The sequence below is a fragment of the Cavia porcellus genome, unplaced genomic scaffold (genome assembly GCF_034190915.1).
Source record: "Cavia porcellus strain 051 isolate PalLab524CR breed Dunkin Hartley unplaced genomic scaffold, mCavPor4.1 scaffold_6, whole genome shotgun sequence".
Lineage (NCBI taxonomy): Eukaryota > Metazoa > Chordata > Mammalia > Rodentia > Caviidae > Cavia > Cavia porcellus.
Window position 1 is genome coordinate 61358274 of NW_026947489.1, and position 26512 is coordinate 61384785.

At 50.3% G+C, this 26512-nt stretch overlaps 2 non-coding genes across 2 annotated transcripts; both read right to left on the reverse strand.

Moving 5' to 3' along the window:
• Nucleotides 1-5277: 5277 nt before the first annotated feature.
• On the reverse strand, nt 5278-5384 carry LOC111756824 (U6 spliceosomal RNA). Its single transcript, XR_002791233.1, has one exon. It is a non-coding gene; the product is annotated as a U6 spliceosomal RNA (small nuclear RNA).
• Nucleotides 5385-26139: 20755 nt separating this feature from the next.
• On the reverse strand, nt 26140-26276 carry LOC111756781 (small nucleolar RNA SNORA2/SNORA34 family). The gene has a single exon (XR_002791199.1). It is a non-coding gene; the product is annotated as a small nucleolar RNA SNORA2/SNORA34 family (small nucleolar RNA).
• Nucleotides 26277-26512: the final 236 nt, after the last annotated feature.

A 26512-nucleotide genomic window follows, 5' to 3' on the forward strand; every position in this document is an offset into this window, starting at 1 on the left:
GCCTGCTTGCAAGGCAGGCGCTTATGCCGCTGAGCTAAATCCCCAGCCCCCTCTTCCCACCTTTTATGTGCTCTTAAATCGAGTCTCTTAATTTCTAGCTGGATTGACAAACACTTAACTGTAAGTGCTGCATGTCTTGGAGAATATAAATGCAAGAGTCAGATTTGTTGCTAAACGCATTCTGTGTGGAGCTAGGCAACCGGTTTCATTTCAGACTCAAGCTGTCTGGGGATTTCTGGTATTTTTAAATAAATTCTGTAGCTTACATATTTTTGCATGCAGTATCTAGAAGTAGAGTGGAATTCTAGGGCCATGGTTTCAGAGCCTTGTGCCTAGTGTGGGGTCTCTGTGCCTATCTTTCCTTTGGAAGTGCTGTGGATTTACCAGAAGTGACAGCTTAGTCTCTTTGGTACAGGTTAGATGTACCACAGCCAGTTTAAGCAGAGTTGGAATTAATTAGGGAACATCTCAAATGTCAGATCATTAAACAAAGCTGTAAAAAGTAAATTGTAGTCTTTGGCAAGCAGGTATTTCATAAAATATGATCTCTTGAATGAAATGGTAATTGCTCGGAAGTGTATACTTTTATTACCACTTTTAGGCACACAGGAACAATCTAAAAGTTTAAAATTTGATATGAATAACAATGTATTATAGCTACCACAAGAAATCATGGAATTTGACATCTAATATATTACCAAAGGCTGATTGAAGAGTAAATTAAAATATAGTGTCTCTAAAGGTGTTCGTGTGTGTGTGTGTGTGTGTGTGTGTCTTCGTAACGTGGTGGGGCTGGCGCTTTAGAAGCTGTTTACAGAGTCTGACGTGGTAGGTGATGTGAAATATGAAAAGCTAAGGTTAAAAAAGTGCAGGGCTCTTCTTTGACATGAAAGATCAAACTGGAATGTGGTTGCGGTCAGTACCAAGTGACAGTCTGGCACTGTTTGTCACACGCCATCTGTGGTAACTAATGAGGATGAGTCACCAGCAGCTGCAGAGGCTTCTGTGGACTGGGAGTCTTGCCCTCATCCTGTGGGAGCACCCCGTCTGGCCGGTGGAGGCATCTGGGACGTGCCTTGGGGCACACTGGCAACACTTCCTTTTTTACAGGTCTTTTTACTCGAAAACACTTTTTTTTTCTTTGCTCAATGCTAGGGGTGGAATAAAGTGTGTTGTGCACAACAGGCAAACTATCACCACTGAGCTACCTCCCCAGCCCCTTGAAAACCTGTTCAAGGTGGCAAGGATTTCTACAGACGGCATGAGGAGCATGTGACCAGGAGAACATCTAATTCGGAGTCAAGGGCAGCAAACGTTGGCAGAGTCAGATGTGACTATGAAGTATAAAACTTGCCAAGGGCTGAAAGCAGAACCTACATTGTGCCACTGTACACAGTTGTGCTGTGGTGGAGCTGCACACAGACTCTCATGAAGCCACGAAGCCCGTCTGCTTCCATCAGCCAAGGCTCACAGCAGCCAGGAGCCAGGAGGCCAGAGACTGGAGCCGAGCGTGAGGACCTCACATCTGCATGTCCGAGCAAGCTGCTCTGCTGTCCTGCAGACAGCTATGGAAATGGTTGCTATGGAAAAGCTTCTGCAGGATGAAGGGTTCTGTCACTCTTCCTGCTGGAAGGCTTGGTGAATGCAGGGCGCAGGGTCCCCTCTGGGATGAGCTGGAAGTGGTAGGGGAGTCTCAGTGCTCAAGGCACCTTCAGCGAGTGACCACCCAGAGGAGGAGCTGTCAGGACATATAGGGTCCTGGGTCCTGGGCAGGCAGTGTACCCGATGTGCTCAGGGTGTGTTATGTGTCCACATAGGGATCCAGCAGGGCCTGTGTGCTCGGCTGTGTCACACTCTGGACTATGCACATTTTAACCCCAAGAATGTCATGGCCATGATGCCAAGACTGAAACTGTACAACCCATGTGTGGCCCCTTGAAGTCCCCCTTGGGAGAGGCTGTCTCCAATGACAACAGCAATGAGGATTCTCTGCCTAACACCAGGAGGGGGAGTGTTGGTCCTCTGGAGAGGGCGCCTGGCTCCCGGAGGTGAGGCTGGCAGGCGGGGCAAAGGGCGCAGGCCCCTGTGCAGTGAGGCCTTGGCTGTGGTGTCTGTTGGGTCTCAACTAACCAGGGAGCAGGGCAGGGTGTGTGCTGAGTGCTCGGGGAGCGAGTGCTGGGGAGTGTGGGTTCCCTGAGACCATGAGGTTGGGTTTCTGAAACAAGTGGTTTAGGGTTAAGGTTGGGGTGGGGTTGGGGTTAAATCCAGGCCCTCACAGGTCAGGCCCCTCATGGCACCCAGGAGAGAGTCCTCCCTCTGGCCAGGTTTCTGCATCAGTCATGTTCGTGTGGGCGGGCGCCTGCCTTATTAACCTTCCACAGGAGGAGAGAGACCCCAGGGTCCTTTCCCCACCATCAGCCTTTTCCCCTGGGCCTTGCTCTTGAGGTCCACAGCACCTCCCTGCACTGCCAGCTGGGCACCTGGCTTGGGGGACACTTTTGCAGTCGTAGTGGCCATGCAGCACAGAGGAGGCCCAGCCTCGGTGCAGGTGGGAAGTATCCGGGCTGTTCTCAGAGCCCTGTGGGGGACTGACCACAGTGGCTGTGAGGCTGAGAGGGCGTGGCTCCGGCTACAGCAGCAGCTTTAATGGGGGTCATTCAGTTTCTCCGTAGTATTTTTAATTATTTAAGACTTCTTTTACAAATTTGAAGCTGTTTGATAATTAAATTTTCTTTTAAATCCTGCAGTTTCTAAAATGGGAATGTCAGAAAGAATGCAAAATCCATAAGGAAATCCTTCCCAAATCACTTTCTAGAATCAGATATGGTCAGAGTGTAGCTCTCGGCCTGCCAGGCCTCCTGGGTGTGTGCTCAGCCCAGACTCTTACTCTTGGGCAGGCCGTGGGGACTGGGTGAGACCCTCTCCCATGTCCAGTCCCACACAGAGAGCCTTGAAGACCCATGGGTACTAAGGCTGAGAAGGGACTGGTAGCCTGAAGGAGGAGGAGGAGGAGGCCAGAGCTGTCCTCCTCTGTCACTTGGGGAGACACTGGGCATGGTGGGAGAAGGTGGCTGTCTGCTCACTAGGAATGGTCCCTGAGGAATGGTGCCTGGTTTTGGGAATCCGGATCCGCAGATGCAGCACCTGACCAGCCAAGCTGACCAACAGCAGAGGCCAGTGTCAGATATGTGTCCAGCCAGCCAGCCACCAGTGGACAGTAGGTGGACTGTTCTCTTGGGACTCCTGAGAGCAGCGCAGCTAGGAATGTGAAGTGTATGTGTCGGCTAGACCTCCTCATTTTGGTCCAAGAACCAAACGGTAATTCTTTTTGTTTTACGAGACAGGGTCTCACATTGTGGTTTATTTACCTTGATTCTCCTGCCTCAGTGTCCCAGGTGCTGGGATCACAGTGTGCACTACATGCCCAGCTCACAGCGTTTTTTCCTTTTTTATAGGCCAAGGGTGGAACCCAGGGCCTAAAGCATGTCAGCTGGTACTCTACTACCGAACCACAGCCTCAGCTCATTTAGTTCATTTTTAGATGAGTTATTTTTGTTTTTGTTATTGAATTGTAAGAGCTTTTAAAGCCACACATGGTGGGACATCTGTAATTAGAACATTGTGGGAGGCTGAGGAAGGAGGATCACAAGTTTTAGCCCAGCCAGGGTAATTTAACAAGACTGTGTTTCAAAATAAAGAGTAAACAAGAAGGCAGAACACATAGCTCAATGTGAAGGCTTTGAGTTCAATCTCTAGATTGAACTCAAATGTTTTAAAATACATTCTTTGGCTCACACCTGTAATTCCAGTACTTGGGCAGCTGGGGCAGGAGGATCATTGCGAGTTCGAGACCAGCCTGGGAAGCAAAGTGAGCTCAAGGCCAGCTTGAACTGCAGAGAGAGACCCTGTCTCAAAAAGACAAAAAATAATAATTCTTGATACAAATTCCTTATCCACTGCAAGATACTTCCTCTGGTTTGTAGACATCTTTTCATTTTCCAGATTGTTCTTTTGATCCACATGGAGGGAGGCATTGGCCAGAAATATGCATGAGATACATAAGCAGTCATAAGGGACTTTTGGAGCCATACACTCAAAATGTCCTGGAATGTATGGTCAGAGATGAAATGACTCTGTACAGGGCTTCAAGCCCAAGTAGGATCAAAGCACACTGCCTTGATGGGTGAAAGCCAGGAGTCACCATTCCAACTCCTATAGGAAGAGTCACTAATCCATAAGAATGCTCGCTTGGGGCTGGGGATTTAGCTCAGTGGCATAGGGCCTGCCTTGCAAGCAGGTGGTGGTGAATTCCATCCCCGGTACTGATTAAAAAAAAAAAAGCTTGCTCACTATGTGATCAGCTTCCCCTTTTGTCTCTGATTTGGTCAATTTTACCCGAACAATTACACTTTTTGGTTGACCATAGCTCTGTCCCACCCATGCCTGCCTGCCTGCCTGCCTGCCTTGAGAGTTCCCGGTTTTCTCCACTTTAGCTGCCTCACCTCATTGTTTTACTCTGTAAAAATCCCTAGAAATGACCGAATCTTTGGCAACCCACTGGCGACCTTTCTGTCTCTCTCAGACAGAGGCATTCTTTCCCTTAATAAGTATTTCTGCCCTTAACCTCCATTGTTCCTAAAATTCATTCTTCGATTTTTTTTTTTTATTTAAAGAGAAAAGAAATAAAAAAAACAAAGCAGTAAAAGGGTACAAGTAATACAGGATTTCAAGAAAAAAATATACAGTAAGAAATCACTAGTTAACAGGTTACATATTGTCTTCTTAGTTGTCTAAATTATAAAATTAAAGCATATAAAGTGGACATTCATACAGTGAGATTGCAGACAGTTCCGTTCAATGATCCAACAAAAGCTCAGTAATATGGTTTTCCATGCTACACACTGAAACATACATGCAGTTAGATCCCTTAGACCACCTTCCTTTCCTCTCTTTTTTACAATAACAATTACACTTTTTGGATTTTATTACTCCCACAGTTCTTATTATTTTTTTTTTGAAGAGGATAAAACCAAATATGACTAAGCAAAAGAGTCAGAACAGAAGGATGGGCATAGTACATGATGCAAAAATAGAATACCAGGTGATCAAAAGTGGTTACCATTGTGCCTCTTGCTATTTTTAAAATGAGTTACCTATATCATCAGGTATAATATAATTGATCAAAACAGTACAGAACAAGACCAATAAAACCTACACTGGAGACCTTACAGGACTTCAAAAGAATAGTCAAATCATAATGGACATCATAGTAAATCTAAAAATATGGAACGCTTCACGAATTTGCGTGTCATCCTTGCACAGGGGTCATGCTAATCTTCTCTGTATCATTCCAGTTTTAGTATATGTGCTGCTGAAACAAGCACCATTCTTCGATTTTAGAGAACATGAACTCTTATGGGACATACAGCAGGTCAGGAGTTTTGTTCCCCTGTATCACACCGGTGCCCTCCATTGCCCTTTATCCTTGCATCCTGGTTCTATCAGTAAGAAGCCAGAGAAGCTTCGATTTGGGCTGTCTTTATGGAACTCTTGTGCTGAGGGGTCTCGGTTCAGGCCAGTCCCTCTGGGCCATCTTGGAGTTGCAATTGGGTGTAGATTCTGAGTAATCTTTAATCCTTTGCACTGTGCTGTGGTCATGAACTGTGACAGAACCAGAAAAGTTTAAAATTTTGATGCAGTATAGTTTCCTTTCTCTTGCACTGCTGATGCTGCTTGGCCCTCTGTTTCTGGTTAGGATCCCACCTTGAGCTGTTTAAATGTGGGGTGAGGCTGGGCTCCAGCTTCGCCCTTTCAAGCATGGGGACCCGGCCGTCTCCATGTTGTCTGCTGGAAGAGTGTTCATTGGTGGTTTATGGAGTGATTCCGGCACCCTGCTTGGGTCTCTTGTTTAGCCAAGTGGGATTATTTCTGAGCTCTTGGTTCCTGTCCTCCAGTGCTGCTGTGCCACTATTGTGTTTGTTAAGTTTGGATCAGGAAGTGTGAGTCTTGCTGCATCGGTCCCCTTTTCTAAGAGCGTTTGCTGTCTGGATCCCTTACTGGGGGCTGTGCCTTCTAGAACCTCTTACTCATTTCTGTAGTGTTGTCCTTGGACTTTCTGACAAGTGTAGCACTGAATTCATAGCTCGGGTGGGACTGTCACCAAGACTGACATTTCTTCGGTTAAATTTATCCTGCCACATTTTATCCTTTTTCTTTTTTCTGTTTTTAAGCTGAGAATTGAACTCAGGACCTTGTGATTGCCAAGCAGGTGCTTGTGCCATTGAGCTATGCCCCTGGCCTGTCTTATCCTTTTTCATGTGATTGTGAGTGGAATTGTTTTAATTCTGGATTGGTTACTGCAGGTGTGTAGCAGTAGCGCTTTTGTGCTGATCTGATGGTATGGTCTTGTGCAGTCCACGGTCAGAGGTTTTAGTGCGTTCTCTGGGGTTTTTTGCACACACGGTGGTGACATGGCAGAGTGCTGCTGCTTCGCTTCCTGGGTGCCCACCTTTCCTTTCTTCTTTTGGCCTGGTTGCCTGCTCAGGACACACATGGGAGCAGGCAGGGTCTTTGGGGAAGTGTCCAGTCAGTCACTACTGAATCTCTGGCACTGGCTGTGTGCTTTTTGTGTGCTTATTAGATTAAGGAGGTTCACTTCTGTTCCTCTTTTTCTGCCTTTTTAATCATGAAAGGGTACTGAACTTTATCAAATGCTTTTTCCTTACATGTTGAGATAGTCATGTGATTGTTTTGTTTTTGGTTGAATTTGCTTTTCTGATGTGTTGTTGAGTACTTTTTGTGTCCAAATTCCTAAGAGAAGTTAGTCTGCATTTTTCTTGTGTCTCTACTTACTTCCTAAGATGCCACGTTGTTGGGAGCCGCGTCTGTGATAGTTCGCCATGCGCGGCGGTCGTGCGGCCTGTAGGAAAGAGCAAAGCCTAAATTAGATTACCCCTCCCATCGAGTGTGCTAAGATGGCGCTTGTCTCCTGCTTCCTGCTTGGTAAACAACCCGCTCTGTAAGATAGTCTGCCTAGCAACAACCGATGTTAGCCAATCAGCCCGCATCGCGCGCTTTGAACTGATTGGCCACTGTAACCTTATAAAAGTGAGTGCCTCTCCCGCCAGAGGGAGAAGCACGAAAGGAGCCACGGGGAGCGGACCGGTAGAGGCTTCGGCCGGGAAGAATCCCGGGGCAGACTGTACGGAGAGGGAAAATAAAGAAAGCCCAGCCACTGCCAGATCTTGTCGTGTGTTCTTCCTGCCGGCCGGGAGCGACACCGACACCACGTGGCTTTCAAAAGGGACAGAAAACAGGCTCCCACCATGTCTTTTTTTCATTTTTATCGGTACCAGGGATCGAACTCACGACTGCCTGCTTGTAAGGCAGGTGCTTATGCCGCTGAGCTAAATTCCCAGCTCCCCCCCCCCTTTTTTTTGAGATAGGGTTTTGTAATGTAGTTCAGAAGGCTAGCCTTGAATTCATTATGTAGCCCAGGCTGACCTTGAACTTGCAGGGATGCTCTTGCTTCAACCTCCTGAGTTCTGGGATTATAGGCATATACCACAATGCCTGGTTCCACTGTCTTTTAATGAAAACTGGAACCTTGCTAGGGGCAAATATGAAGTTGCCTCAGACCACAGTCATTAACTCTCCTGTCCTACGTTTTCAACCTGTTGGTTTTAAGATTCTCCTTGCAAATTATCCCTACCTTCTCTAAAAGACTTCAAAGTTCACTTAGGCAGAAACTTAAATGTTACCACTGCTGGTGGTTGTGTCTCTCCTCACATTCATTGAGGTCCTCAAAGAGCAGCGGTGCCCAGCCCCCTCGGCCTTCCCTTGGCCCCTCCGCGGGACCCTGTGGCTTCCCGGCTTATTTTTGCTGTGATTTGCACTGGGCCTCACGTACTTATCAATGGCCAGCTGTCACAGCTAGGAGCCTGGCCATCCGATGAGCTTCTCATGTATGTAATGTCCTCTGATTGTCAGAGGACCACGCAGTGGACAATCTGGTACCCTCTGTCTCTGGATCCAAGGCTGTGCTCTGGGGCACCTGTCTTGAGGGACTGAGACTCCAGCCAGCCTGTGCCTGGCACCCAGATTTGTTGTGCCTGCTGCCTGCCTGTTCTGGGCTCCCAGTTGATGCCATCCAGGAGTGGTGAGGCAGTCCCTCCATTCCCAGTCATGAACTGCCTGCCTTGTGTTGCTGCCAGGAAGAAAATCACATCGCCCTACTAGGACACGATTCAGGAGCAGTGGAGCTCATGCTGGCAATTTGTCCTTTAATCAAAGCCATTGCAATCTGGGCTGAGTCCTGATTACTCCTCTCCAGTGGGTGCCCTGATTTCATGCCTCATCCCTGATTTTTGGATTTAATTTCCTTGCACTCTCCTTTCTGATTTCTGGGTCATTCCAGCTTCCACAGGGCCTGGCTGCTGTGTCTGCAAGTGCTTTTTTCTCCAGGGCGGGCAGAGGAGGCAGTGTTCTGCTGTCCTGGGCTGCATGATACCTGCTGGCCTCCTGCTTCTCTGCTCCCGCCTTGGAGGAAGGGGTAGCCCCAGGCCATTGAACTGGACCCCTGTTGAGCCAAGGGCTAAGGGTCGCCTTCTCAACTTTTTCTTTGTGCAGGGCTCCTGGGCTGGGAAGGTTGGTAACCTCTGTGGGCTGGTGGAGCTGTGGGGAGGTGGTTTAAGGACCTGCAATGACTACTGTTTTTCACACTTGATGTCAGCTCTAAGTTAGAGGGGTGAAAAAGGGAGAGAAGAGAGGGACAGAAGAGAGGGAAAGGGGAGGAATAGAGAGCTGCTCTGGGCAGTTGTGTCTGATGTATAGCCACATTGCTGCCTGGCGGGGTCACCAGCTTCAGCTCCATGGCACTTTGGAAGATATCACTGTTAGGTCCCTGGGTATACAGAGCCAGGATCCTGTCTCCTGTCCCTGGCCTGGAGTCCCCTCCCTGGGGAGAACAGCTGTGGCAGGGATGTTCTCCCTGCCCTGCATCCTCATTGCAATGAAACACAAGACACCATGCCCTTAGGAAGCAACACTGGAGGCAGGATTTTGCTGAGTGTGCATAGCTTCCTGGTTGTTCTGAAAATCTTATCTGGAACTTTTGACACCACCCCACCAAGGGGAGATGGGGAGACAGGCTTCTTTCTGTTAGGGCAGATGTCTCCCAAAGCCTCCAGTGCTCACAGATGAGGCTTCGAGAGGTGCTTAGTGTGAGGAACCACCTCAGTGACCCTTCTTGAAAAGAAGAGCACTTACCTACATTTGGGCAGACTTGGCCCTGTCTCCATGTGCAGTATGCACAGAGCTGGCGGGGCCCTTTCTTTGTCCCTTCAATTGGTTTTAAGCAGTGTAAATGGGGCTGGCTGAGGAGCTGATGTGTGATCTTTGAAGCAAAGCGACAGGTCAGTGTAACCCTGCGCAGTGACTCCTCAAATGTGTAGCTGAGCCGGTGGGATGGAGAGCTGTGCTCCATGCTTGTCAGCTGGGACTGAGCCTCAAGAAAGAGGCTGTGACTTCCCAGGGCAAATAGGATTGTATGTCAGAGCTAAAGCACTGACCCTAGATTATTAGCTACTGCCTCAGCTGTGTTATGCAGATTTTTGTGTGCATTTCCTGCCCTCTGCATATCTCAGAGGTGATCTCAGAGCTCCTACCTAGCCCAGCTCACCGGAATCCTGGCAGTCCTTATTTCCCACTATTCTGTCACTCATCCTCAAGCCACTCCCTTCATGGAGAATCAGTAAAACCTTGGGTGGGGCCTGGGTCGTGGCCTTTGTTGCAGTGACCCACCATCTTGGCTGGACTTAGAGCCCTTGGCTCCCCATAACTCTATACAACTTAATGTATTTATTCTCACCTTGGTTGCCCTGGAAGTGGTAGATTGGAACGAACTCATTAGAATTCTAACAACTTCTCCTTGGGATTACAAATCTAACCCTTCCAGGACTGTACCGAGCATAGGAAAGGGATCTCCGTAGTTTACATCATGGGGGCAGGGGAGAGACACATCTGGGTTTTCCTCCCGTGGGAGCAGCTGCAGGGTGTTTTGCCCTCCGCAGTGAGAGCTCTGCACGAAGGTACTTCTTGAGCATGAGGTGTTTTATGTAAATACATTTTTAGGATGCAGTGCTGCTTTGTAATCTGCTAACAGAAGTTGATGAAGTCACAGCTTGTTGGTCCATGAGAGGCCCCAGGCTAGGGAGCCCACCTTTTGGGCACTAGAACCCAGTGCATGGAGAAATAAACCCAGGTAAGGAGTGGGCAAAATGGATCCAAGACCATGCGCAAGCTCTCATGCCTGGCTCTCCAAAGGCCTCATGGTCACAGTGATGGCACTGACGATTCTGGCAGACTGGAACCTGGGGCTTGGCAGGGTTCTAGCAAGGCTGGTATTGCCACAAGTCCCTGGAGAAGCCACTGAAGTGACCATACGGGACCCTAGAGAGCCCTCTGAGAATGGAGGCCAGGACACACGAGTTCCCCGAGGAAGCCTATGGGGGATTTGGTCAGGATGGTGCTCAGCAAGGCCCCCGCACCCTTTACTTCATCTTACCCATGCTGTAGGACCGTGGAGCTGAGGAAGAGGCTGAGGCAGGACGAGCTCCAGGGCTCTCCTCTCTGTGGCTGTTGTCTTTGAACAGTCACACATTCCCAGATGTTGGAACCTTTGCTTCCCAGTGGTGGTGTGACAGGTGGCTATTAGGGATTATGTTCCCGCTGGTTTATCACTGTTGTCTGCCTGCCTTCCTTCCCTCCTCCCCTCCCTTCCTTTTCCTTCCTACCCTCTCCTTCTTTCTTCTTTCTCCTTCCTTCCTTCCTCCTGCCCACCCTCCACCCTTCCCTCCTCCCTTGTTTCCTTCTTCCCTCCTTCCTTTCATCCATCTTTTGGAGAACACATTGCGATGAGACGCAAATATATAATGTTTAACTAGCTGATCCTATGACTTTTGACTCCTATGAATGGTCACTGCCCTGAGAGGAAAGAAGCACAGGACTTAAATCCTGTGACCCTAGAGCTCCTGGAAGCCCGGCTGCAATTCCTGGAGGTTGCTCAGGTGGCTTCTGCCAGGGCACAGGCAGGCCTGGCCACCTGGCACCCTGTGAGGCCAAGTGTTCCACAGCCCAGGGGGCCACTAGATCAGTTTTGGCAGGGTCTCAGGTCTGTAGCGGGAGATCTTCGTCTTATGACCGACACAGTTGGGAAGCTCTTGGGTTCTGTGGCACTCTTCCTCCTATAGGTGGAGTTGGGCACTCACAGGCTCCAGCTCCTGCCGTCCTTGGGTGGGTGTGGTTTGTTTGTGTCTGTATGGACCATGGTGGGTGTTGAAGGCCTATTGCGCATCCTAGGAACCTGCATGACCGTGGAAGATGCCCTCTTTATCTGATCTCCATGGAAAGTATCCATCTCAGGCAGGAAAGAGCACTGAATGCTTCACTGGACCCCAGGATGCTTGTGTATGTGTGTGGGCAGACTCTGGATGCTCTTGGGGGTGAGCCTGGTGGCTGAGGAAATACTGGGAAGCAGTGACTGTTGCTGGAAATCTCTGTGCTCCTCTTCCTTGTGGCTTGCCCAGCCTCCTGCTGATTTATATAGTTCAGTAAAGCTCAAAGCAAGATCAAGGGCCCTCAAATACAGTTTGAGAGGTCTGTAAAAGATATTCTTTCAGCCACCTGTCCTGGGTGAAGGTGTAGGGAAGCCAGCTGGTGCTCGCATTGCCTGGCTGGGGTCCAGGCAGGTCTGGGGCACTGAGCTTTGCTTATATGGCAGGTTCTGCACATTTGGCCCAGTAATTCTGGGTGCCCTCCCAGGTTCCCCTGGTAGACAGGGCTGTGAATAGTGCTGGGCTGGTGAGGTGGCATCTCTGGAGACTGTTTCATGAACACAGTGACAAGTTGGCCTGGTCGAGGAGCAAGCATCTGCATCTTCAAGTTATGGGAGGAAGAGAGCCTGTGGGATGGAAACAGGAAGCACGGAGCCTCCTGACAGCCTCCGCAGAACAGGGCCTAGGAAGCATCACCACGGGTCAGCAGGCAGCTGGTCTGTGTGCGTCTGGCCTGATTTTGGAGAGCCAGTGTAGACACTGGGTGTAAGACTACCACTTTTGCACCAGGGGAAGGCTCTGCCAGGCAAGAACCCCTCTGGGGGGAGGTGATCAGGTGTGGTGGCTTTTGGGGTCTGATGGTCCTGGTGGCTGTGAACCTGGCTGAGATGTGTGGGCTGTCCACTGTGGGCCCAAGGACACGGCAGCCACGCGTGAGGGGCCAGGCACGTCAGGGCTCCTCAGAACTTACCCTGATTTTGCAGATATTGCTCACGAATGAGATAGTATTTTAAACATAGCGGCAGAAGCTTTGCACTTGGACAACAAGACGGGGCGGTGGTGCTGGGCTCTTGCTAAACACCACCACAGCTCCTCACCTAGGCAGCATAAATTCACCTATCCTCTGACCCCACCCTCCTCTCCCCTGCACCCTGGGCTGGCGCAGCGTGCAGCTCCTGGTTGCTAGGACTCCGTTGCTAGGATCAGGCCATCTCTAGCCCCGCAGGAAGCACATAATGAATTATGGATGGTTGATTTCTCTGCCGGGCCTGATCTGTAATGCAGATGAACTCCAAGTCCCCCCTTTTCTTCTGGTTTCTTAAGAAAAAAAAAAATCAGTTTTAAATCTGAAGCTGCGTTGTTGAAGTCCCAATTGCTGCTTGCAATGGCCCCTGCCACGGTGATGTTAATTCTTATGCAAAGAGAGGCCGGGCTGGTGTCTGCTATTTGTTCTGGAAGAGCTTGTAGGATTTTCTCTGGGCCCTGTGACCCTGCAGGGTGAGCCCTTTCTGTGATCAGAGACAAGTTCCCCCTGAACACTAGATGTGGTGTTTGCTACAGCAAGGTGCTTTCCCTCTGCAGCCTTGAGGGGGAGGCCCCCTCCTCCCCTCCAAACCGTACGCTCCCCCCCCACTACAGGTGCTTGCTGGAGATGGAGGACCCATGCAGGTGCTGTCCCCACAGTGATCATGGTGCCACTGCCAGGAGGATGAGTGCCTGGCCAGTGTAGAGACTAGAGTGGGATCCCCGAGCCCAGAGAGCCCATCCCTCACGTGCCCTTAAAGCATCCGGCCTGGGAAGCAATCAGGTGGCTGTGAATGCAGGTCTGCGGGACAAGCGTCACTTCCAGGTCCCCACTACAAATGGCGGTATGATACCAGGACCCCAGCCTGCATTCCCAGGAGAGTCAAAGACCCAGGCAGGCCTCACCTGTGCTGCAGATGAAGCAAGACACACACGAAGAGATGCACAGAGATGAAAACTGCCAGCAGGCTTTGTGGCGAGGTGTAGACTCCTCGGTGGTGAAGATGGAGTGGCCTGTTTTTACCTGCCTGGCCAGCAGGTCCTCACACCTCTGCCGGAGCCTCACAGTCATTAAGACAGAGGATGGGGAAAGGGCCTCGGTTCATAGAGGCCTGGTGTCTTCACACCAGAGCCGAGCAAGGCTGCATAGGTGAGAATTACATCTGCTGCCTCAGGAGGAGCGTTTATTGAACGGCGCCAGTCAGTCGTGGAATTCCCGAGATGAGGCCGCTGGGCATGGAGTAGTGGGGTGACCTGCTGGGACACCCGTAGAGTGCTGCTTCTTTGTCTAAAATTTAGTCCTCTCTCTCTCTCTCTCTCTCTCTCTCTGGCTTTCAAGACAGGGTAGTTTAGGATGGCATTGGACTTGCCATGTAGCCCCAGTGATTGTCCTGTATCAGCCTCCCAAGAGCTGGGATTACAGGTATGCACCATCATAGTAGGCTCAATTTTTCCTTTTTATGGGAGGAATAAAGAAGAGGTTTTGTTTTTTGTCTGGGGACTATTTTAATGACCAGCCTCAGGCCACCCCTCCATTCAGGGCCATACAGTAATGACAGTGAGTTATGGATCATATGGAAATCCTCTCCAAATTTAAAATGCAGTGCAACAGAGAAGGATGAGCTCAGAAGCATGGGTCTCTCCCAGGGCCCACTGTGACGTGGAGGTGGGTGAAACCTCGGACTCCCTGGAACCGGATACTGCGGTACCGTGATTCCTTCCTGTGTGAGCCATCAGGCCAGATTCCTCGGGGCTCTGCTGTGAGGACAGCCTTACCCCGCTATGTTCAGAGGGGTCAGAGTCTGGACCCAAGGGGCTTCTGCAGCTCACATATTCTGTGAGCCGGGCTGGCAGTGCAAGGTGTTAGATTGGTGTGAAAGAGCCGTGTGATGGGACCGCTCACGCACGTGGGACTTGTCGGAAAGCAAGATTCCAAACCACACTGGCTGCCGCTCATTTCCTTTGGTGTGAACAATTAGACAAATAGATTAACACACTGAAGGCAAGGAAAATGTCGGGGACCCTGAAGCCAGCCATCTGCAAGAGAAGGGGACACTGTGGTTAGGATGGAGACCACCACGCCTAGTTGTTCCTGGATAGAGAGGGAGCCTGGGGCCAAAGCCGCTCTTTAATCCGCAGACATTGCAGTTATTAATGTGCAGTTATTGAGGGAAGCTGAGCTCCCGCCTTTCTGATGCAGGCACAGCGGTGATTGCAGGGGCTGGGAGAGTAGTCATAGAGATGGTGGTACCTCATAACTTCTGGTCCAGATGCAGGAAGGAGGCTTGTTGGGTGCCCGGGCTGGGCAGGGACAGCTGATCAGCCGTGCACACTGAGGGCATTTTTAGCAGAGATTGAGGAGGTAAGAGCTGTTGAGCACCCTGTGGTGTGGACCATTTTGGGTTCAATTTCTGAAACTGAATATTTTATCAACTGCCCAGTGGGTCTGGGGAGCTGGAGGATTGTCCAGTGTCAGGATGGCAGGGCACTGGGAGCCCACCTTCCTGAGGCTGAGTGAGGATCAGCGTGACCCTGTCTGCCGGGGCTGCTGGATTGGCCACTCATTTTTGCAGCCTTGGCTTGCTTAACTCTGACGTGGGAGATCGGGATGGCAGAGGGCCTGGGCTCACCCCACAAGGCCCAGTGAGATAGAGTGGTACAGAGCGGGACTGCAGCTGCATGGCCATCTGCGTGGGGCACTGGGCACTGTGTTCTGTGGACTGGCACTGCGGTTGTGCACCACTGTCACTGCCCCATCCTCCTTACCCTATTGTCTAGGCTGTGGTATCTGCCAGGCTGGCCAGGGCTTGGTGAGGGTTAGAGGGGCCCTGGGTTTTGCATAGAGCACAGATGGAACAGGTGATGTGGAGGCAAAGTCCAGGTGGTCCTGGGGCTCTGGGCCCAGCAGGGATATTGCATCTCTTGGGGCCCTCTGGCTGTGCCCCAAGCCAGGTCAGCTCAGGGACAAACAGGGTCCTGCTGCTGAGCCTTCAGGTCCAGTCACAGAAAAGCACCAGAGAGAGAGGACATTGAGGCCCACATTAATAGCACACACGATCCTGTCCTAGAGGCCATGCCCAGCACTCTCCATGCTAATTCCTCACCATTTGTCGCCAACACTAAATGACTGCAGAACTACTAGATTTGCAAATCTTCAAAAGACTCAAAGAAAATTCTGTTAGAGCGGCAGTGAGACCTGCAAACACCACATTCACAGGTGCTCCCCAAATCAGCCACTGGCTATGACTCCAGGGACCTGCTGTGAGCCCCGGGTTCAGCCCTAGAGCTGCTGTGAGACTGACTTCAATCAGCTGCGACACCCAAGGGTGACATCATTTGAAAGTGATTTCTGCTGCTTGTATTTTCCAAAGTTTCGGTCTTTATATAAAATAATACTGATTTCCAGTCATCCTGATGCAATCTGACTTTGTGGGGACAGTGACTGCCAGCTTCACCCGAGGCATACTCCCAAGGCCCTGGCTTACAGCGGGCACCGGCCTGTGCACTGGGTGCCCCTCCTACCCACACTCTGTCTCCTCTGCCAGGTGGTTACCATGCCACGGGCCAGTGAGCTGTGCCTCAGTCTCACCAAGTAGACAGAATCCCCCTCAAGAGCTAGGATCAGGAACCACTGGTAGGCACAGTTGGCACCAGCCTGGCCTGTTTGGACACAGGCACCTGGAGGACTCACGAGGCTGGGCTCTGTCTCATCTCTGTCTCTCAGGGCAGTTACAGGGCAGGGCAGTTGCAACTCAGGCTTGAAGTGAAGGCTGTGGGTTTCATGGTGGGGATTTCTCAGACTCTCTGGGGGTGACCAAACTGGGTGACCTGAGAAGAGGCCACTGCTGAACAAGTTATCTAAGCCCCTGGAGTTAGTGTGGCCCCGCCATGTCCTGCTGTAGCAGCCCCGACCCCAGCTGTGTAGGAGCAAGTCCCTGTGGGAAGTAAGGACTGTGTGGGGTATAAGCCTGGTGGCCCTGGTCCTTGAGGGGCTTGGATTTCCTGCGTAGAGTGAGTGTTCTTCACCATGATGTCAGTTTGGGTGCACACCTCACAGGGCTGGCTGATTTCCCCGAGGCTGGGCCCCTCCTAGCTGCAGGATGGTCCCTCTGTCCCATGCACTGGCCTTGCTCTGGCTATGCATTTGACCCAGCAGAGGGCGCTGGGCCCTGGCGGTGCTGCACAGCTGCTTCAGCGTGGTGGGCAAATCCAGGTCCTGTGGTGCTGGCTGAGCACCCTGAGCCCTGCAGGGGCCTTTACCCACATGGTCCTCACATGACAGTGGCCCTCGTCTTGATTGGTGTGCCCTGTCCCTCAAGGACGCAGGCGGTTGGGCAGAAGCCAGGACCAAAGTGTGCAGAGGGGAGGGAGGACAGAAGTGTGCACCCCTCTGGAGGCGGAGCAAGGTACCGTGTTAGGTGAAGCTGGGCCAGTGGGAGAGAACTCAGGCTGACATGATTATGACAAAGGAGAAACATGGGTGGAGGTGGTAACCAGGAGACAGTGGAGTTGGTTTGCTAATTACACCTTCCACAGGCACGGTCCCCTGGAGTGCCCCCTGCAGGCAACCTGTCTCAGTAACCCCGTCCTTGCTCTGGGAGGTCCTCGCTGGATCTCCTAGACCTGCAGACTCACGACAGCTCCTGCTCTGCAGCGCCCTCTTCCAGCACTTCACACCACAGACTGGGGGTCTTGGTGGGGTGGCCATGGCCCCTGGCTCCTACTGGATGGCCTGAAGTGCCAGGCTTTCCTTGTACTCCTTCTGGCAGCTGTTGAATTCTACTTGGTTATCACAGTGAGAATGGAGTAAAGCCCAGAAAAGAAAATTTAAAAATATGTGAGCTCGGGGAAAAGCCCATCTGACCCCGGAAACAGCCTCTGAGGCTCCTTCCTGGGTTTTACCAAATCCCGTTCTATAGACAAGAAGCAGAAGCATGAGGAGATGGTCCTGGCTCAAGGGAACCAGGACACCTGCTGTCAACCAGGGATGCAGCCCCAGCCCGTCCTGCTGGTGGGGGGAAGGCCTGAGTACCCTCCAGAGTGTGATATGGGCAGGGGGAAGTGAGTGGCATTGCTGCTCTTGCTGCTGCTGCCACTGAGGAGGAGGAGGGAAGGAGGAGAGGGGAGAATTTGGAGATCGTAAGTCCCTCCATGGGGAAGGATTGTGTAGCTTTTCCTGTTACCCAGGGGCCAGGATACATAACCCAGTGTTTCCTGTGATTGGCGTCTCCAGCCCCTCTCTGGGAATTTGATATTGAGTGCGATGGACACGAAGGTCCCTGAGGCCAGGTCAGGCTAGTTCCTCTGGTTCCTCTGGTTCAAATATTTCAAAATTTGCTTTTCTGTGTGTGAAATACTTTATTCTCCTTGTGAGCATTTGGAAGAAGAAAGCCACACTCGTCCCTTGGACTTTGTCTTCCTGCATCTGCCTGTGAGCTGTGCTGAGTCTCAGGAATGTCTGGTGTCCTAGCCACGTGGTGCTGTTACTGCCACTGTCAAGGGGGCCTGTGGTGCTCCGTGGAGGCCCTCACTTGCTTGTGACACACATGCATGGGGAACCTGGTGTTTAACCTTACTCAGAGTTGACAGCTTAAAGTATGACAGATAGCTAAGTGAGGGAGAAGTATAGGCAATCAGACAGGGCACTAGGATTCCCTGATCCATCTTTTCCTAAAATGGTCTTTGTTCTTTCTGCGCGCACTTGCTATGTGACTTCCTTCCTTACTGGGTCAATATTACCTAAGTGGCTGTAGCTGTAATCTTACTGAATCATCCTAGTTTTGACCCACGTTGTACCTACTTTATGATTTTGCTCTATAAAATCTTCTTTGAGAAGTGGGCTAAGGCTGGGTGTGGTGGGGCACGGCTATAATCCCAGCAGTACTGGAGGCTGAGGCAGGAGAATCAGTGTGTGTTCAAGGCCAGCCTGGGCTACACAGTGAGACCCTGCCTAAAAAATATAAGAAGTGGGTTCATTGACAAACCACTTTTGGGTCCCCTCGCATCTCTCAGGAGCTCTTTCTCAATAAAGTTTTCCTCCTCACACTGTTCATCAGAATTCATTCTTGGGTTTTGGGGAACATGAGCTCAGCATGTCTGCCATCTGGCAGGTTGGGAGTTGTATTATTTCCCCTACATCAGAAGGACATGAATATGTCAAGCTCTTGACACCAAAATTTTGTGCTCCTTGATGTGGCCGCAATTTACAGTTCTAGTGGCAGTGGAGGGCTGGGACCTCCTGTGCCTCTGACAGCTTTGTTATGGATACACACCTGGGACGAGAGGTCTACAGGTCCTTGCAGACCAAAGGGATGGGGCTCTGCAGGATGCGATTTGCAGTGCTTTGATTGTATTGAGGCTGGTTCCCCTCGTTCATCAGACATTCCTCTGGGTACTGAATGGTCCAAATTCACTTCTACTGCTTGGTTCAAATTCAAGCCCACTGCACTCAGAGGAGACAGTTCCCAGACTGGGAATAGGGCATTTGGGATATCACAGCAGTCATGGCCATGGGTTGGTGGAACATCAGGAGATGCAAGCTGCTTGATTGACAGCTGTTGTGTCTCTGTAAAAACAGTGGGGCTGAAACCAAGGACTCTCCAGGAGCTCAGTTCATCATGGCTGACAGTGTTTTGAGAAGCTCGGGATGTTAACAAAGGGCCTTCTTTCTCCCCACTCTCTGCCATGTAAGGCAGGGGTTTCCTGGTTGCTTCTTCATAAAAGTGGCAGCATCTAGAGTGACAAGAGCAAGGGGGGAACCTCGGGTGATGACTCAGCTGTACCTCCTGTCAAAGCAGTCCTAAGAGCAGCTGCGAAGTTACCCAGGAGAACACTGAGGCAGGTCCCCCAGTTCAACCTTAGTGGACACCAGAGCGAGTGAACAGGAAGGGATGTGAGAGCCCTGGCCAATCCGCAGTCCCCTCCAGCCATTGGGAAAAGGAGAGGCGGGCACTTCTATCCCAGTGTGGACTTGGGAATGTGCCCTGGAAAGGACACTTTAAGAATTAAGTCCTCAGCCAAGTGTGGTGGTGCACCCATACAATCCTAGCATTCAGGAGGCTGAGGCAGAAGGATGACTAGCTATACAGTGCATTCAAAGCTAAGATCCTGTCTTAAGAAAAACAGTTTAAGAATGAAGTACTGTCCCAAGGCAGAGGGAAGACTGTGTTTTGCAAACTGAGCAGACCAGATGGCGTCCAAGAGCCTGTCACAGATCCTGGGCCAACACGAGACTCAGAGTCAGGGTGAGCAGAGCCTTCCTGACCCCTCTCTCACCCCATCCACACTTCAGCATAACATAGGACCTTTGTGGGTCCTGGAAGATTCTGCTCACTGACTCTGATTGAAAATCACAATGCCTGTGGTTCCTGTAACCATGGGGACAAGAGTCCCCATGATGACTCCTATGCCTTCACCCGCCCTGACATTAACGGTCACCTAGACTTTCCAGAGCCTGGCCCAGCCCTGCACCACCCAGTTTCCATCACACCAGCATGATACCCTGGTTTCCTCTCAGATCAGGACAAGTCTCCCCTGGACATCCACCACCCTGAGGCTCTCTGGGGCCCTAGAATGGACCTCATCACAAAGCCCCAGGAGCTGCAGCAGGTCAGGGGAACCATGGCTTCTCACACAAGAACGCCAGGTCTTGGTACCTGGGCTACAGCCACAGACTCCAGAGCTGAGAAGACCTTGGCCTGCACGGGGACAGATTTGCCCCAAGGTCATCATCTGCCATAACCACTCCACCTCTGCAGCCCCATGCTAAAGGGTCAAGTGGGTAAAAGGAGAGAGGGAAAATGAGACTCACGACAAAGAACAGGGTGTGCGGAAACACAGGCACGGTGTGGGGGGAACAGGACCTTCAACAGCTGAAAGGTCTGGGAAGGTCATCATGTGCTGATCAGCAGAAGAGCAATATGAATTTCTAAGCAGCAACATTTGGAAGATCAAAAAAATCATACTTCAATCACCAGGAAAATCTCCACTCATTACACACAATCACATTGAGTTATTAATAGACCTGGGCCCTGCCTGCACACGCCCGTCCCGAGATGCACGGGGCTCTGCTGGTATTTAGTTGATCATTTTCATCAGCGCCTTCCACAGCCTGACCCGCCCGACCCCAGCCTTACACTGTCACTCATCGTGAGTGGATTTATCAACACGCACGTAATCAGAATACACACGAGAGTTTCAACTGTTTGCATACGAAATTACTTCATTCTTCACGCTTCAAAAAAATTCAATTTTGCATAATAAATAATGATAAGGGCCAGTTGACAATTATATAGGTGGGAATGGTACCCAGAAGTGATTGGAATTTCAATAGCAGCGTGGCTCCGTCTGGAGGCTGCCTCCGTAATCAGCTGCGCACTGATTCCCTCGACGCTGGGGGAGTAAAGCAGCCGCTTCTAGTCCTCTCTCTTTTCTTTCCTGCCCCTCTGCTCGCCTCTCAGAGGCCACCTCCTCTCCCCTGCAAATCAGCACACTCGTTGCTAGCAATTTCCTCAGTGACACAGGCTTAGATGCACAGTCAGGCAAATATGAAAATTAATTAGGATATTATTTTAAGGCAAAGAAGCAGCAACTTGTGTGAAAAAAAATCTCACAGCACACATAACACACACACATACACACACACACCTCCCAGCCAATGCCCCAGCTACACTAGCCCCACATAAAAGGGCTGCCTCCCCCATGGACAAGCTCCAAGGGATGGAGTTTCCCTGGGCTCCTGAAGGATTCAGATCAAAGAGAGAAATGAGCACACAGCCTGTCCTCTGGGTTTCCAAGGACACACCCACAGCACACTGGAAACAGAGCCCAGCCACCCATCTGAGCATTACAGCCCAGTCAGGAGGACACGAGGTCAGCACCACACCAGGAAAGGGTGCTCAGACTTCCAGCTCCAGAGAGAGGAGTGCGCTGGCACAACAGTGTGGAAGACTGCAAAGGAAGTGTGTCTGTGTGCATGCAGTGCATGTGCCTATGGCGTGTATGAGGGATGTGGAGCTATGGTATGGGTCTCTATGTCTGTGTGCATGTGGGGTATGTGTGTATGTGCAGTGTATACACACAGGGTGGGTGAACATGGTGTATCTAGGTATGATGGCTGTGCAAGTGTGCATATGGTGTGTTACACATACAGACCCAGCACAGCAGCCCAGACATGCAGCCTGGCAAGGTGCTGGGAAGCATGTCCTATGGGGCCTGGCAGCTCTGGGAGTGCCATGCTTTCCCCACTGCGGAGTGGCCTGGTGCCATGTGGGGAGCTGCACCCTCACCAGACCCACACCTGCTGGAGTCTTGGTCTTGGACCTCAGGCTCCTGAGCTGAGAAATGCTCTTCCAGCCTGACAAGTCACTCACTCTGTGACAGCAGCATGAAACAGACAGGATGTGCATAATCACTGTTAGCACGGTTTGCACTATTCGTACTCCATGGTGCAGGGTTTCAGAGTTCTAGTTGTGGCCCTGTGCTTTTCGTGGGTCTTTTAAAATGTGCAGACACCGAGTTCCATCCATAGACCTGCTCTATGGCGCAGTGACACACACAGTCCACAAGGTCGCGGCCTGCTCATTACCCTCCTGCATGGCTCTCAACATAAACACTGGAGTGGGGACTCAGAGGGCATTCCTGTGAACTGGGCAGAGCCCAGGTTCCTGCTCTGTTTGTTACCAGAGCCTCAAGCCCAGTCCCAAGAACTATCTGCACAGGTGCCCAGATCCACAGGCTGTGTCCACAATCCCTGCTGGACAGGCTCGTGGATGGAACAGGACGTTAGGACATTCCACACTGAGCAGGACGCATGGCCTCCTTCCCTTTCATTTCCACGTTCTGAATGTGGGTGTTCACTAACTAGTCCCTTGGAGAAGTCACCCCTCAGAGCCTTCATGATTTCTTCTCTCTCCCCCAGAACAAGGCAAGGACCCTAAGATGATAGAGAAAGTAAGTGGAAGAGAAAAATTAAGTGGCTCCCTGTTAGCAGAAACCTGGAACAAGGGGAACATCTGTGATCACTGAGGCCTGAGATGGGTGGGCCACATGGGAAGTGAGGCCCTGGGCAGCCGGCATGACAGGACACAGTGCTGATGTATTCCCAGCCCGTTACCTGGGATACTCTGCTGCTAATGATCTTGAGATGGGGTTGGGCTGAGCTGCCCATGCCCCACCTAGCTAGCTGTGCCATGTGGCCACCTCCTGGATGAGGCCCTCGGCATAGCTCCAGGTCACAGGCAACAAGGTCAGGTCCAGCACAGCCCCTGTGGCATCCTGGGCACAGCAAGGGCCCAGGCCAGGAAGGTGTGGCAGACAGCAGGTCCTGATGTCTGGCTGCACACACGGGGCTCACAGTCCTGGGCACATGGGTACTACCTGCCTCCCGGCCTTGTCTTCATGGGAATGGGCAGAGTCACAGCCCCAGTGTGTCTATTGTCTGATGGGTAATAGTCCTGTTACTCCAGTGATACCTGCAGGACAGGCCCAAGGCAGGAGCAGCTGGTATAGCTGTGAGGTCCCCAGGCCCACACCAGGGAGAGCGCACCTCAGGGTCTCCAACACAACACCTGAAAGCCATCTTCCTGGAAACCCAGTACAGCCCTCCTGCTCCAGATCTTCCCGACCCCAGTCCTCCTGATATAGGGGAGAGAAACTCCCAACCTACTCGATGTACGGTACGAGTTCATGTTCTCTAAAATCGCAGAACGAATTTTAGGAACAATGGAGGTTACGAGCTTGGGCACACCTGGCCCAGGGAGGAGAGACTGACAGGGCTTCTACCTCGGGCCTGCACCACAGGGCAGGGGGCAGGTGTGTGTCTACACAGAGACTTGCAGGTGTCGACATGGATAACCAAATCCATGCACCTTGCACAGGGAGATGCACATGCAGGTACACACATGTGCACAGGCATGGTCACACATGCACATACCTGATACACTGACCTGCTAGGGGCAGGCAGGCAAGGTGAGCCCTGAGCAAAGCCCTCTTCCCTCAGGCATGTGCTGAGCTCAACACAAAGTCAGCAAACTCATGTGACAGGCCAGAGCAAGGCCATGGGGTGGGGATCACAACAGGCTGGAGAAACAGCTGCTTTTATTATTCAGAGACAAATAAATTTAGATTCTCAACTCATACCACACTCCACACCCAAAGCTATATAGGTTAAAATGCTCTTTTTTTTTTTTTTTTGTCTTTTTCGTTTTTATCGGTACCAGGAATTGAACTCACGACTGCCTGCTTGCAAGGCAGGGACTTATGCCGCTGAGCTAACTCCCCAGCCCCTTAAAATGCTCTTTTAAAAATGAGGGGCTGGGAATATAGCTCAGTGGCACAGCCCCTGCCTGACAAGCGCAAGGTTGTGAGTTCAATTCCGGTACCAAAAAAGAAAAAAAAAAGAAACTGCATGAGAGTATTTGCCTGCTGGCCTAATGACTCGACACCTGGAAACCCAAAGAACAGACTGAGACTTCTCTCCATTAAAAGGGAAAGCTTCATGCAGGAAGCAAATCCTAAACCAAATTTTTAAAAACAGAAGGCTGAGGTTTAGCCTAACAGGCATGAGTGCCTGCCTGGCAAGTCTGAGGTTGTGAGTTCAATGTCTGGTACCAAAAAGTAAATAAATAAATAAAATAAAAATAGAGAGAGAGTGGGTTTGCAATAAATGCCATACAATAAATATTTATCATATAGAGAGTAATTACATAAGTTAATTTTTAAAAAGTACCTAGATGAGGGCCAGGGATTTAGTTCAGCGGCCTAAGCGCCTGCCTTTGCAAGGGCATGGTGGTGAGTTCGATCCCCGGTATCAAAAAAAAAAAAAAAAAAAAAAAGAAGTACATAGATAAAATTTGTAAGAGCAAAATATACAAATTCATACTAATTGGGAACAGTCACAGGCTTGGATTTGGACTGGCCCTAGGCCTGCAGCTGCTACGTAAGCAGCACCCCTCTTACACTTCCTGGCCAGTCTGGGAGGGTCTGTTCTGGTACACTGACCCTCCCTGCCCTGTGCTGTAGCCCAGGTTTTGTTCAAATAAAACCTTGCATTGGTAGTCTTGTAAACCTCCCGTGATTTATTTCTCCAGTAGTGTGGATGGGCAGCAGCAGAGACCAACAACCAGCAGAGTCAACTGACGGTGTCCAGCACTGGCCGCATCAGGGCCCAGAGCTATAACAGGAGGACTGAGGATCACTGACCACAAAGCCTACTGCTGCTAGCAGCGTGTACCTTGGCGATACCCACTTTCTATCTGATTGAGCAAAAGAACCCTTAACTGACCAGTGATAGTTATGCTAGCAGGAAGTTACAGCCCTTCCAACACACATGGAGCACACAGTGTTTACATGACAAAGCCTCTGTGCAAACCAACAAACCCAAAGTGGAACACAAGAAAATGAAAATAAAGCCAACAGTGCAAGTCCCGACTGTGAGCTTGTTAGGCAGCGTGGTTGTGCCGTGTCCCTGTAGCAGCTCCACACAGAAGTGACCCTTACAGCCCTGCTGTTTGCTCACCATGTCCCGTGCATCATCCTGGCAAAAATGCTTCCTCAGACAAAGAAGATGCATTCAGGGAAAGGCATTGTAAGGCCAGGTTCCTGTGGCCCACTGTGGGCTGAATCATGAAACTGTATTCAAGTCCTGAGCTCCAGGACCTGTGAAGTTAAGATGAGGGCATCAGAATGGGCTCTGAACAATGCTTCGGTCCTTATTCAGGGGTCACTGAAGAGGTGGGGAAGGACCAGCCCTAGGGCCTTGGAGGGAGTGAGGCTCTACCGGTGCCTGACTTTAGCCATCCAGTTTTCAGACTGTGAGAGAGTAAATATCCATTATTTTAGGCCTCCATGTCCGTCTCTTTTGTTGTCTTTTACAGGATATTTGGTCATTCTGTTTTTTGACTCAGGGTGTCATTATGCAGTTCAGCCTGGCCTCGAACTCACTCTGTAACCCAGACTGGCCTTGAACTAGTGATCTTTCCGGCTCAGCCTCCTGAGAACTGGGATTATAAGCACGTGCCGTCATGCCCAGTGCTGCTTGGTCACTCTGAATCTATTGCTATTGGATGTGACTTTCAGAACTAGCTTCTTGATTTCTGCACAGATGCTGGTGGGATTCTGAGGGGGGTTGTGTGGCATCTGTAGATCAGCTGGGGCATGTTATTGTTGCAAATATGTCATTGTGTTTTTGGATCCGTAAACATGGGATGCCTTTCCACTTATTTCCATCTTAATTTCTTTTGACAAAGTAGTGTTCATTGTATGTTTTACATTTCTTTTTTTTTTTAAATTTACATTTTTATTTTAAAGGGGGTGAAATTAAACACAACAAAACAGAACAAAATAGAACACAAGAAAGCAATGTAAGAGATAAATTTCAAAGCTAGATGACCTGAGATCTTCACTATCTATCATATTGTCTCTTGTTTTCTTCTAAATAATTGTCCATGTCTTCACATACAGAGAATTCATACAAAACAACATAGTATAAAACTGATCTGAACAGAATGAGGGAGGTGTTTTAGGTCTTCAAAACCAGACATAGGAAGTCACTAACAGCTGTCGTAGAGTCTCTCATTCTTTTCAAAATAGCTGTCCATACTTTCATGTATATTGAAGTTCAACAAAACAAAACAGGCGGGGGGTGGGGAGGGGTTGCTTGATTTCCTGGTGCTCCAGGTCCCAGCATGGCATGGGTCCCAGTAAACACCGGTGGCTTCTGTCCAGGGCTGCTGCAGCCTGCCATCCTCTCAGCCTCTCACTGGGGCCAGGAGGGTTTGCTTCATGCTGTTTCTTTCTAATGAATCGACCATGTCACTGCCCAAGTTCTGAAATGGCCAACAGACAACAGAAAGACATCTCTTTAGACTCCTGCTTGAAACCAACAGCATCAGGAAGCTGCTGGCCTTGATTCAGGGCCATTATTTTACATTTCTCCTGTTAAATTTATTCCTAAGTATTTCTTCTTTTTGATGCTATTGTGAGTAGAATTGTTTTAATCTTTCAATTGATCATTGCAAATGTATAGGAATGCAGTTGATTTCTATTCAGTGATCTTGTGTTTACCACCTTACAAGCCCATCTATTAGTTCTAGTAGAGTTTTAGTGGATTCTGCAGGATGTTTTTTATATATGGTCATGTTTTCTGCAAACTGACT